Below are 11,051 nucleotides of genomic sequence, written 5' to 3' on the forward strand. Positions count from 1 at the left end.
ACGACATGGTGAAATATTATACAGTGAAACCTTATACAGTGAAATTGCCTTAGCACAGGTGACGACCTTATACATTTACGACCATATACAGTACGAGGAGGAAGAAGAGGAGAGAGGAAGGGTCAGAGGATAGAAAGGAGGAAGAGGGGAAGAAGGAAAGGGAGGAGAAAGAGGAAGGATAAGAGGATAAGAAGAGGAAGAGGAAGGAAAGATAAGAGGATAAGAAGAGGAAGGAAAGGTGAAAGGAAAGGGTAAAAGAGCATATAAAGTAGGAAGAGGAAAGGGGAGGAGGGAAGAGAAGGAAGAATGAATGATAGAGAAAGGAGGAAGAGGAAGGAAGAGGAGATGGAGGGAGGAGGAAGAGGGAGGAAGGAAGGAAATTCGAAAAGAGGGAGGTCAGTAAACTAGTGCAGTGATCTCGCGAGCTTAGATTTTCCCATTTCTAACGCATAATGACTGTTTTACAAAAGCCTCCTATAATTAACACTTTTTGACGATAAATATAAAGTAGATATCAATTAGTTTTGTGGGTGGGACTTTTTTTTAGCCTGAAATCAGGGAAAAAATGAGAGAAGCTGGAGAACGACATCCTGTGCAACTTGGTGGTGATGTGTGTGTCATGCAGGGCATCACCCACCACCACCATCACCACTACCACCACCACTATCATCACTACCACCACTACCACTGCTATCATCACCCCATCACACCACCACGAAGAACGACGAACAGTAAGTGCAAGTTAAAGAAATGTTCATATTTTACTACTATATTATATTATTTTATATGCTACTACTACTACTACTACTACTACTACTACTACTACTACTATTACTACTACTACTGCTACTGCTGCTACTACTACTACTACTACTACTACTACTACTACTACTACTACTACTACTACTACTACTACTATTACTTGTTTTTTTGATATGTTCATTCTTCATTTTCTTGTTTTTGCTTTCAACTTATTTATTTTTCCTCTTATTATTTTTATGATCTATATTTCTGATAAACGTTTTCCCCCCCACAAGGTTTAAAAAGGTATGTGTATTATTATTATTATTATTATTATTATTACTACTACTACTACTACTACTGCTACTCCTACTACTACTACTACTACTACCACTACTACTACTACTACTACTATTGTTATTATTATTATTATTATTATTATTATTATTATTATTATTATTATTATTATTATTATTACTACTACTACTACTACTACTACTACTATTACTACTACTACTACTACTACTACTTCTACTACCACTTTTCTACTACTACACACACACACACACACACACACACATGGTGCATACATACCATAAACACAGCCCCAAATCCCATGGTGACGGCTCGACGGCGTGATTCTTTATGCGTGCCATAATCCCTTACAATGTCTCCCTCACTTTTTCAGCCCGCAGCTTTAAGTGGCGGAACCCCGCTTAAATAAAAAGAGGTTCGTAGCGCGGCCTGTAATCCCATTAGTAAAGCATGATTGGATCCTAATATCAGCTCAAAGCGAGGGAGCCCAGAGCCCCCCCTAAGCCGTGTTCACCCTGGTTCCTCCTCCTCCTAGAATCCCCCTCCATCTCTCTCTCTCTCTCTCTCTCTCTCTCTCTCTCTCTCTCTCTCTCTCTCTCTCTCTCTCTCTCTCTCACACACTTGGGCACTTTTTTTACCATTGTTAGCTTCTTTTCCCCTGAGCTTTCTTTACTGTAAAAAATTTAAAAAATAATTATGTAGGGTATTATGTGTACTCACCATCTTTAAAATTAAGTTCCTTCATGATCAACAACTGCTCTTTCAGCTTTACCTTCCTCTGCCACATCCTCGACATCAGCTTCAACAATATAAATCAACCAGGTTTTGTTCCTTGCAGCTTATCTATGAACAAATTTAAAACGACTTAGTAATGTTATTTTTTTCATAGCTAAAGAAACAGCTCAAGGACAACAAAAAAAGGTGAAAAAAAAGCCCGCCGATCGCCGTTCCTAGAGACAAAAGTTATGAGCGGCCAAAGGGAGAGTCCAATTTCAGGAGGAGAGGTGTCTTGATACATCCATATCCAACTAATTATTTTTGCCTCTGCCACTAAAACAGTGGCGCGAATATGCAGAGAATAATAAAGTGGAATCTAAGTTTGTGTAATTCAGCGAAGGTGGAAAACAGTTTAGAAGCTACCGAATCCTTTCTGAGTTGAGCACATAATAATCTGATATCGTCTGTTTATAACTATTATTTTTCTAACTTTTCCTGTATTTTTTCCATCTCAGTTTGCTTTGTGTATGCATGGTATGCATGGGTAGACGCAGATGACGCATGTGTGTGTGTGTGTGTGTGTGTGTGTGTGTGTGTGTGTGTGTGTGTAGGGCGTTTTGGATGGATCCAGTGCCATATGGAGATACCCTCTGGCCCTCAGCTCGTTTACCCCTCCCCTCATCTCTCTCTCTCTCTCTCTCTCTCTCTCTCTCTCTCTCGTCTCTCTCTCTCTCTCTCTCTCTCTCTCTCTCTCTCTCTCTGATAACACTATAATAACATTGAAAAGAATTATAATAATAGTGGTAACAATAATAACAATAATAATGAAAATACTAATAATATTTGTCATCAGATATACAATCTTTGATAAAGAGGTATAGGATCTCTAGAGGCAGGGAAGCTGATAATTACTACACAAGGATATATATTGATAAAGAATTCACGTTAATAGTTATGCCATTACATAATAGATTACTGATACTCACGATGTCCTGGAAGATCAACATGACGTATCTTGATCTTACAAAACAAACCTTCATCTTTATTTTTCTTTTTTACAATCCTTCCATCTCATTCTGAAATTCATTTACCCCCCATACACACTACACTACTACTACAACTACTACTACTACTTCTACTACTACTACTACTACTACTATTACTTATACTTTTCGCTTTCGGGGAGGAACGACACACATACACACACACACACACACAATGGGCGTCTTGTTACGAGGCATTGGCGACCCTCGGCCATCTGTTCTCGCTATTCAAAGCCAATTAATGATTATAAAACGTACGTGTGTGTGTGTGTGTGTGTGTGTGTGTGTGTGTGTGTGTGTGTGTGTGTGTGTCGTTCTTCCTCAAAAAGCGAAAAAGAAAGTATATGTAAATTAATATTAGAATTATTAATATTGTTATTAGTAGTACTAAATATAGTAGTAGTAACTAGTTAGAAGCAGTTGTTATTATGGTCATAATTGCATGGATAATTAATGTCAAACGATAGATATATAAATATATATATATATATATATATATATATATATATATATATATATATATATATATATATATATATATATATATATATATATATATATATATATATATATATATATATATATATATATATATATAGAGAGAGAGAGAGAGAGAGAGAGATTTTACATAGATTTATTGCCTTAGAAAATCAGACCACACAGACCCTATGATTCCAGACTTGAGTGGTCTGTCCTTAAACTCTAAGTGATTTTACATTAATCAGAAGACTCCAAAACGTTGCATTTCTACTCTAGTTGATATTAAGTTGAAGGAAGTGACGGGTCGAGCTTATTTTTGAAGGTCAATCATTGTTACGCACTGGACCACTGATGGTGAAGCTTATTCCAGAGAGAGAGAGAGAGAATGAGAGAATGTATTTCGAGAGAGGTATTTTCGAGAGAGGAAAGCCAACAACGCGTGACTTGTTGGGAATAGTGAGGGAGAGGAGAAGGGAAGGGAGAAGAGGGAGGATAAAGGGGAAGGAGGAGGAGGGTAGGAGGTGAAAGAGTAGGAAGAGGATGCAATCCTGTATATTATTTAACCCTGCTACTTCCACCCTGGCATCTCTCTCTCTCTCTCTCTCTCTCTCTCTCTCTCTCTCTCTCTCTCTCTCTCTCTCTCTCTCTCTCTCTCTCTCTCTCCATCAACCAGTGAGAAGTACTAGCAAAAGAAAGCCAAAACAGAATCTAAAAATGCCTTTAAAATGTCAACTCTCTCTCTCTCTCTCTCTCTCTCTCTCTCTCTCTCTCTCTCTCTCTCTCTCTCTCTACAACATGCCCAACACGCCGCCATCTGTCCATTGTTTCCCTCCCCTCCTCTTCTCTTCCTCCTCCTCCTCTCTTTCTTTTTCCCTCGTTCACCCTCACAATGCCTTCCAATGCCTTCCTCCTCCTCCTCCTCCTCCTCCCTTCCCCTTCCCCCCCTACCCTTCTGCTTGCAAACCACGGGTATTTAAATCTCGTCTAACAACACAATAAGCCATGGACGTGTGTGTGTGTGTGTGTGTGTGTGTGTGTCAGTGTCAGTTTGGTTGGGTTAAGAGTTGACACTTTATTTTATTTATTTATTCTCTCTCTCTCTCTCTCTCTCTCTCTCTCTCTCTCTCTCTCTCTCTCTCTCTCTCTCTCTCTCTCTCAGACCCGTTAGGTCGCCGTCTGATAAGAAAATAATGACAATGAGAGAGAGAGAAAGAAGAGAAGAAGAAAGAAAGAAGAAAGAAAGAAGAAGAGAGAGAGAGAGAGAGAGAAAATACTTAATAAATAGAGAGAGAGAGAAAAAATGCAGTGATAAACATTAATGGTGTCAGTGTGTGTGTGTGTGTGTGTGTGTGTGAGAGAGAGAGAGAGAGAGAGAGAGAGAGAGCCGCCAGCCAAACATGCCACATGACACACACACACTACCTGAGCACACACACACACACACACACACAGGCAAAATTATAAGAAAAAAAATGAATGTATAATAATGAGGTTTGAGGGCCGCTGAACACCCTCGCCCCTTGGGATCGGAACACTCCTCGTATGTATAAGACAAAGAGGATCGATGACGCAATAATTGATCAAGAGGAAGGCGAGAAAGGGAGGATGAAGGAGAAAGAGGAAGAAGGGTAGGAGGAGGAAGAGGAGAAGGAGGAGGAAGTGGGGAGGTGTTATCCGCGTTCTATTATGCCATCTGCGACTCTCTCTCTCTCTCTCTCTCTCCCCCTCTCGACAGATAGATAAATAGGTAGATAGATAGATAGATAGATAGATAGATAGAGAGAGAGAGAGAGAGAGAGAGAGAGAGAGAGAGAGAGAGAGAATATTAGAAGACAAATATATACATGCAGAGACAGACTGACAGAAAAACAGCCAGATAGACAGACAGCAATATCTTAAGGGATTAATAGGATTTTGGGTACGAATACTATTAGGTGATTCCATCTCTCTCTCTCTCTCTCTCTCTCTCTCTCTCTCTCTCTCTCTCTCTCTCTCTCTTTCTAAAAACAACAAAACGCCTCCAGCCATTCATATCGGAAGCTGAGAGAGAGAGAGAGAGAGAGAGAGAGAGAGAGAGAATAAATCAGAACAAGGGGGAGATAAAGCGATTACGAAAATGAAGTGTTGCCGATACTCCCTGACCGTTTTTTCTCCCTCTCTCTCTCTCTCTCTCTCTCTCTCTCTCTCTCTCTCTCTCTCTCTCTCTCTCTCACCCACATCCCTATCTCAAAAAAGACGCCTTGCCATGCCAGCACATTACTCTCTCTCTCTCTCTCTATCTCTCTCTGTCTCTCTCTCTCTCTCTCTCTCTCTCTCTCTCTCTCGCAGCTTCCGATATGTTTGGCTGGTGGCGTTTTTTTGTTTGAGAGAGAGAGAGAGAGAGAGAGAGAGACACACACACACACACACACACACTAACGACCAATTAGAGTTTGCCTGGAGGTTCTCAACAGACTTCCGGTGTTCGTTTGTTTGGCAGTGATTACTAACCTCTCTCTCTCTCTCTCTCTCTCTCTCTCTCTCTCTCTCTCTCTCTCTCTCTCTCTCTCTCTCTCTCTCTCTCTCTCTCTCTCTCTCTCTCTCTCTGTATCTTTTCTTTTCAACATCTTTCATTTTCTCCTACTACCTATCAGTTTTATTTCCCCTCCCTGCCCCCCACTCTCTCTCTCTCTCTCTCTCTCTCTCTCTCTCCCTCTCTCTCTCTCTCTCTCTCTCTCTCTCTCTCTCTCTCTCTCTCTCTCTCTCTCTCTCTCTCTCCCTCTCTCTCTCTCTCTCAGGCCGCAGGTGGGGAGGCAGTGGGGTGAGACAGAGTTGTTGTCAGAGATAGTAACTGATCGTTGATGGCAGGCGAGGGAGAGAGAGAGAGAGAAAAGAAAGAAGAAGAAGAAGAAGAAGAAGAAGAGAGATCATATACTTAGCATTTCACCTTTTTTCATTCAAAGGAGATACGAAAAAAAATGGAATAGGAAAGAGAAGAAGGAATTAAAAAAGGAAAAAGAGTGAAGGAGGAAGGAAGAATAAAGCAGATAAAATAAAATAGGAAGGGGAATGGAGTGTGAGTAAGGAGGAAAAAATGGAAGGGAGGAGGAGGAGGAAGGCCATGAGGAAGAAGGAGCCGTAAGCGGTGATCAAATATTCAACAGTGAAGCAAAGTTTTGATAGATAAAGTGTAATGACCAATGTGTGTGTGTGTGTGTGTGTGTGTGTGTGTGTGTGTGTGTGTACACAATGGATTCTGCTATTGCTACTATTACTACTATAAAAAAAACACTACCGGTTTACTACTACTACTACTACTACTACTACTACTTCTACTACTACTCCTACTAGCTATTACTACTACTACTACTAGCTACTGCTAGCTGTTTGGCAACTACCACCACCACCACCACTGGGCTACTAAAACTTGGGGACGTGCACCAGGCAGGCAGGCAGGACTGCTACTGGTGGGGTGTCAGGGTGGGTGGGTCAACTGAACTGCAACTGGGTTTGGATGGACTGGGGACTGGATGGGGTGTGGAGCAGCATGGCATAAAATGGTCGTCGTCATCGTCGTTTGGCTGACTGACCTAGTTTGGGAACTGGCTGGGCTGGCTACCACTACTACTACTGCCTACTACTTCCATAACTAACCCTCCTGCCTCCTCCTCCTCCTCCCTCCTCCTACTACTACTACTACTACTACTACTGATACTACTACTACTACTGCTATTACTACTACTACTACTACTACTACATTGCTTCTACCACCTACTACTACTAACTGCTGCTAAGTGAAATGCATTAACATACATATATACATAAATACATACATGCCTTACACACATACGTACATATACATTTAAACACGACAGAAATGACTGACGACTTTATTCACAACAAACTGTAACGTACATGTCCACCATAATGCGTACACAGGTCTCTCTCTCTCTCACACACACACACACACACACACACACACACACACACACACACGTTAATGGGTTTACATACATAGACAGTTTGGGCAATACATGACTAGATGTGGTTACTAAGCGTTCTCATTTGTTTTAATATCTATCCTTAAGACAAAAGAATTTACATAAAACTACCCAATTGGACTCCTTTATTTAACACACACACACACACACACACACACGCACACACACACAGACACACACACACACACACACGTTAATGGGTTTACATACATAGACAGTTTAGGCAATACGCAGCTAGATGGTTACTAAGCGTTCTCATTCGTTTATAATATCACCCTTAAGACAAAAGGAATTTACATAAAACTGCAATTGGACTCCTTTATTTAACACACACACACACACACACACACACACACACAGTCGCATGCACAAACACACACACGCTCTACACTCTTTGGGTTGTATCAAGTAAATCCATTTCAACTCTAAGATTAATGTTTATTCGTAAGAAATTAATTTTCCATTGTTCATTCATTGTCTTCGGTTTTGCATTTTAAGGTCCAAGGTTAGAATCTATTCACGCTTCTCTTTTTGGTATCTGCTTTGGTGTTTTTAATAACTTCTTTCCTTCTCTTGAAATTGGTGTTTCTGACACCGTATTTTGTGTTTGCGCTCATTGTTTGTATCAGCCGACGCTCTTTCGTAGTGTTTAAGTCCTTGGCGTGAGTCACTTCTCGGCCTGTTTCTTCCATAGTCAGTATGTTGTTTAGTACCCAGGATAGCCCCTGAGTGTTACTGGTTTTTTACACTGTGGTTCAGCACATATCCGGCTATATTCAAACTCAGAAGCGTCATATTTCCCTCATAAAGTTATCGTTATCAATGTTTTATTGATTTATTTACCGCTGTCACCAGCTTAAATAGATGCCGTTTCGTTTTTAACATTGTGACCCGGATCACTGCGCAGTATATTTATATATGATATATATATATATATATATATATATATATATATATATATATATATATATATATATATATATATATATATATATATATATATATATATATATATATATATATATCAGTTTGTTCAATACGTGTTTCATTGGCACTTTTTCTCAACACAGTATTTGTGCACATTTCAAAGTAATATATATTTCTGAGACACTCGTTCGGGAAGCAGACTCGCCTTGCCCTTGCGATGACGCTTGTGTTAGCCTCGTCAGGCCCCACAAGAGATCCTGAAACTTTTGGGCCATCGCACGCGCGCGCGTTGTGTGTGTGTGTGTGTGTGTGTGTGTTAATTGTATTTGTAAGTGTTTGTATGTGTGTATAATCGTGTTTTGTATGTGTTGGTTTATATGTGCTAAATGTGTGTGTGTGTGTGTGTGTGTGTGTGTGTGTGTTTGGCACTGCCTGTCCCAACATGCGAGAGGGGCTGGCGGATCCACGACCTGGAAGTGACGGCTGGAGGGACGCCTGTCGCCGCCTGTGCCGCCGTCACCAGCACCGTGTCCTGCCGCCGCCGCCGCCGCACTGCCACCCGCCGCCCGCCGTTACGACGCTGCGTTTGCGTTTTGTAGGGGGGCGAGTGGTCGAGAAGGGCGGCTCCTGCAGCCTGGCGGGCTGCGGGCGGAGTTGGCTGCTGCTGCTGCCGCTGCCGCACGCCGCCCGCGCTGCTGGCTGCTGGGGCGCCGACAGCCCTGGGGAAAGGCGGAGGCACCCTGGTCGGCAGGCATTGCGGCGGCGGCGGCGGCAATGATGCCCGTCTGTATGTCGAAGGCGAGGGCGGGCGGCAGGTGCGGCAGGCGTTGGGCGCCGGGCTGGTTGAGGTAGGTGACGCGGCGCGGCGCAGCTCTTCGATAGCGTTGTTCTGCATCATGATAAAGTTCTTGGCGAGCAACAGCGGTGGCGATCTTGCTCAGCTTCCTGACGGAAGGAGCGAGTGGGCGTACGGGATAACGGCCCGTAGCTCGTCCAGCGCGTCGTTCAGGTCATTGCATCCGTCGCCGCTCTCGCGCATTAATAGAGAGCCTGATGTGCTTCTGCTGACGGACCTTCCTGGTGGAGGAGCTTCGAGAACTGGGCGGCAGGCAGCCTGGACCGCCGCTGCTCCTCCCCCTCCGTGCCGGATCCGCCGCTCAGCTCCTCGCGGCCATCGCGCTCCTCCTTCACCAGCGGCGACGCAGGGGTCCTGGTTCTCGATGTTGCCCCCACGCGACACCTCAAGGGCGTGCAGGCTATCACCTCTCTCGGAAAGGCAGGGATTCTCGCGCCCACGCAGCTTCCCGGCAGCAGCAGCCGCAACAGCAGAGCCCGCTGCCGCCCGTGTCTTGAGCCATGCCCGTGAGGGACCCGCCGCCGCGCCCTGGTCCCAGCAGGTCATTGTCGCAGCTGGGCCATGGAGGTCGCGACCAGGGCTGCTGCGCGTCCCAGAGGCTGGGCGTAGTGGAGCGTCGCAGGGATGAGTATGGCGGCGGCAGGGTCGTCACCAGGCCGGCGGGCGTATTGGCTAACTGCGGGTGGCCAGGGCGCCGTCCGCCGCCCATAAGGTGCTGCACGCCCAGCACGGCGGGGAGTACGGGAAGGAGGCGCTGCTCATCATGTCTGTGGACTGACACGCAGCGATCAGCTCTGCCCGGTACCCGCCCTACCCCGCCCTGCCGCCTGTCACCCTGCCGCCTGTCTGCCCTGCCCGACCTGCCCGGCTGTCACTGCCCTGCCCGCCCTGCCAGTCTGTCTGCCCTGTCCGCCCTGCCCTTGCCTTTCTGCCCTGTCCCGCCCTGCCCGCCTGTCTGCCCCTGTCACCGCCCTGCCCCCGCCTGTCTGCCCTGTCCGCCCTGCCACGACCTGCCCCGCCTGTCTGCCCTGCCCGGCCTGCCCCTTGACTTCACTTTTCCCCTCCCTACCTCGCCTGTCCTGGCACTTTGCTCATTCTATAGCCTCTCTGCCAGCTAAATCCGCCTTGCCCTTGTCCTACCCTGTCAGTATGGACCTCCTCCTGCCTCCTGTTTTGACCTGGGGACCTTAGTGACCTTATAAACATAGGAAAACAATCACGGCCGTAACCACAACCTCTCTCATCAGCACGGGCAGGCCGGAACACCTACCCCGCCCTGAGGTGTGTCCGGCGGGCCGCAGGGAATTACATGCATCACCTGTCCTGCCGATTACTCAATCTTGTCACCACTGCGCCCGGCCGCTCTGCCCCCGTTTATTAGGTTAGGTTAGAGTTAGGTTAGGTTAGGTTAGGTTAAACCCTGAGCTGGTGTGACGCTGCTATGTGTGCTGGAGCCAGGATGTTGTCGAGGGATGGAGTGGCAAAGATATTTGATAATTATTTGAAGCTTTAAAGGTCAAGAGTAATGACACTCCCACTTGGAGCGTTTATTGGAAGCTTATCAGGACTCTATCCATCCCTGTGCAGAGTGGCGTCGATGGTGGTGGTGGTGAGACTGTCTGAGCCGTCTATTGATTGGGAACTTGAACGCGAACAAGAAGTGGAACATATGGTCCCGCTCTCTCACGTGTTGGCGGCAGCGGCACGGCATTGGCGGCGTCGGTAGCGATGGCATACGGCGGGCTTCAACCAGTATGTGTGTGCGCGCTCTCGAGTGGGCGTGTGTGTGTGTGTGTGTGTGTGTGTGTGTGCTGAACATACGTAATGAATGACTGTTTAGGGATTTAGTCAGAATCGTGAAAAGGGAATCTATGAAGCTGAGTGTACGCCATCCTGCTCCAGGAAGGATTCTAACAGTTACTATATTCATCTCTCCACCCTGGTTCTCTGTCTTGTTAGTGTGCTCACCCTACTGCTCCGTCAAGGTCTTTA

The 11,051-nt window shown here is 45.2% G+C and overlaps 1 pseudogene; it reads right to left on the reverse strand.

Moving 5' to 3' along the window:
* Positions 1–8,775: 8,775 nt before the first annotated feature.
* Positions 8,776–9,824, reverse strand: LOC126999148 (class E basic helix-loop-helix protein 23-like; annotated as a pseudogene).
* Between the last annotated feature and the right edge of the window lie 1,227 nt (positions 9,825–11,051).

The sequence above is a fragment of the Eriocheir sinensis genome, chromosome 16, assembly GCF_024679095.1.
Source record: "Eriocheir sinensis breed Jianghai 21 chromosome 16, ASM2467909v1, whole genome shotgun sequence".
NCBI classification, from domain to species: Eukaryota; Metazoa; Arthropoda; class Malacostraca; order Decapoda; family Varunidae; genus Eriocheir; species Eriocheir sinensis.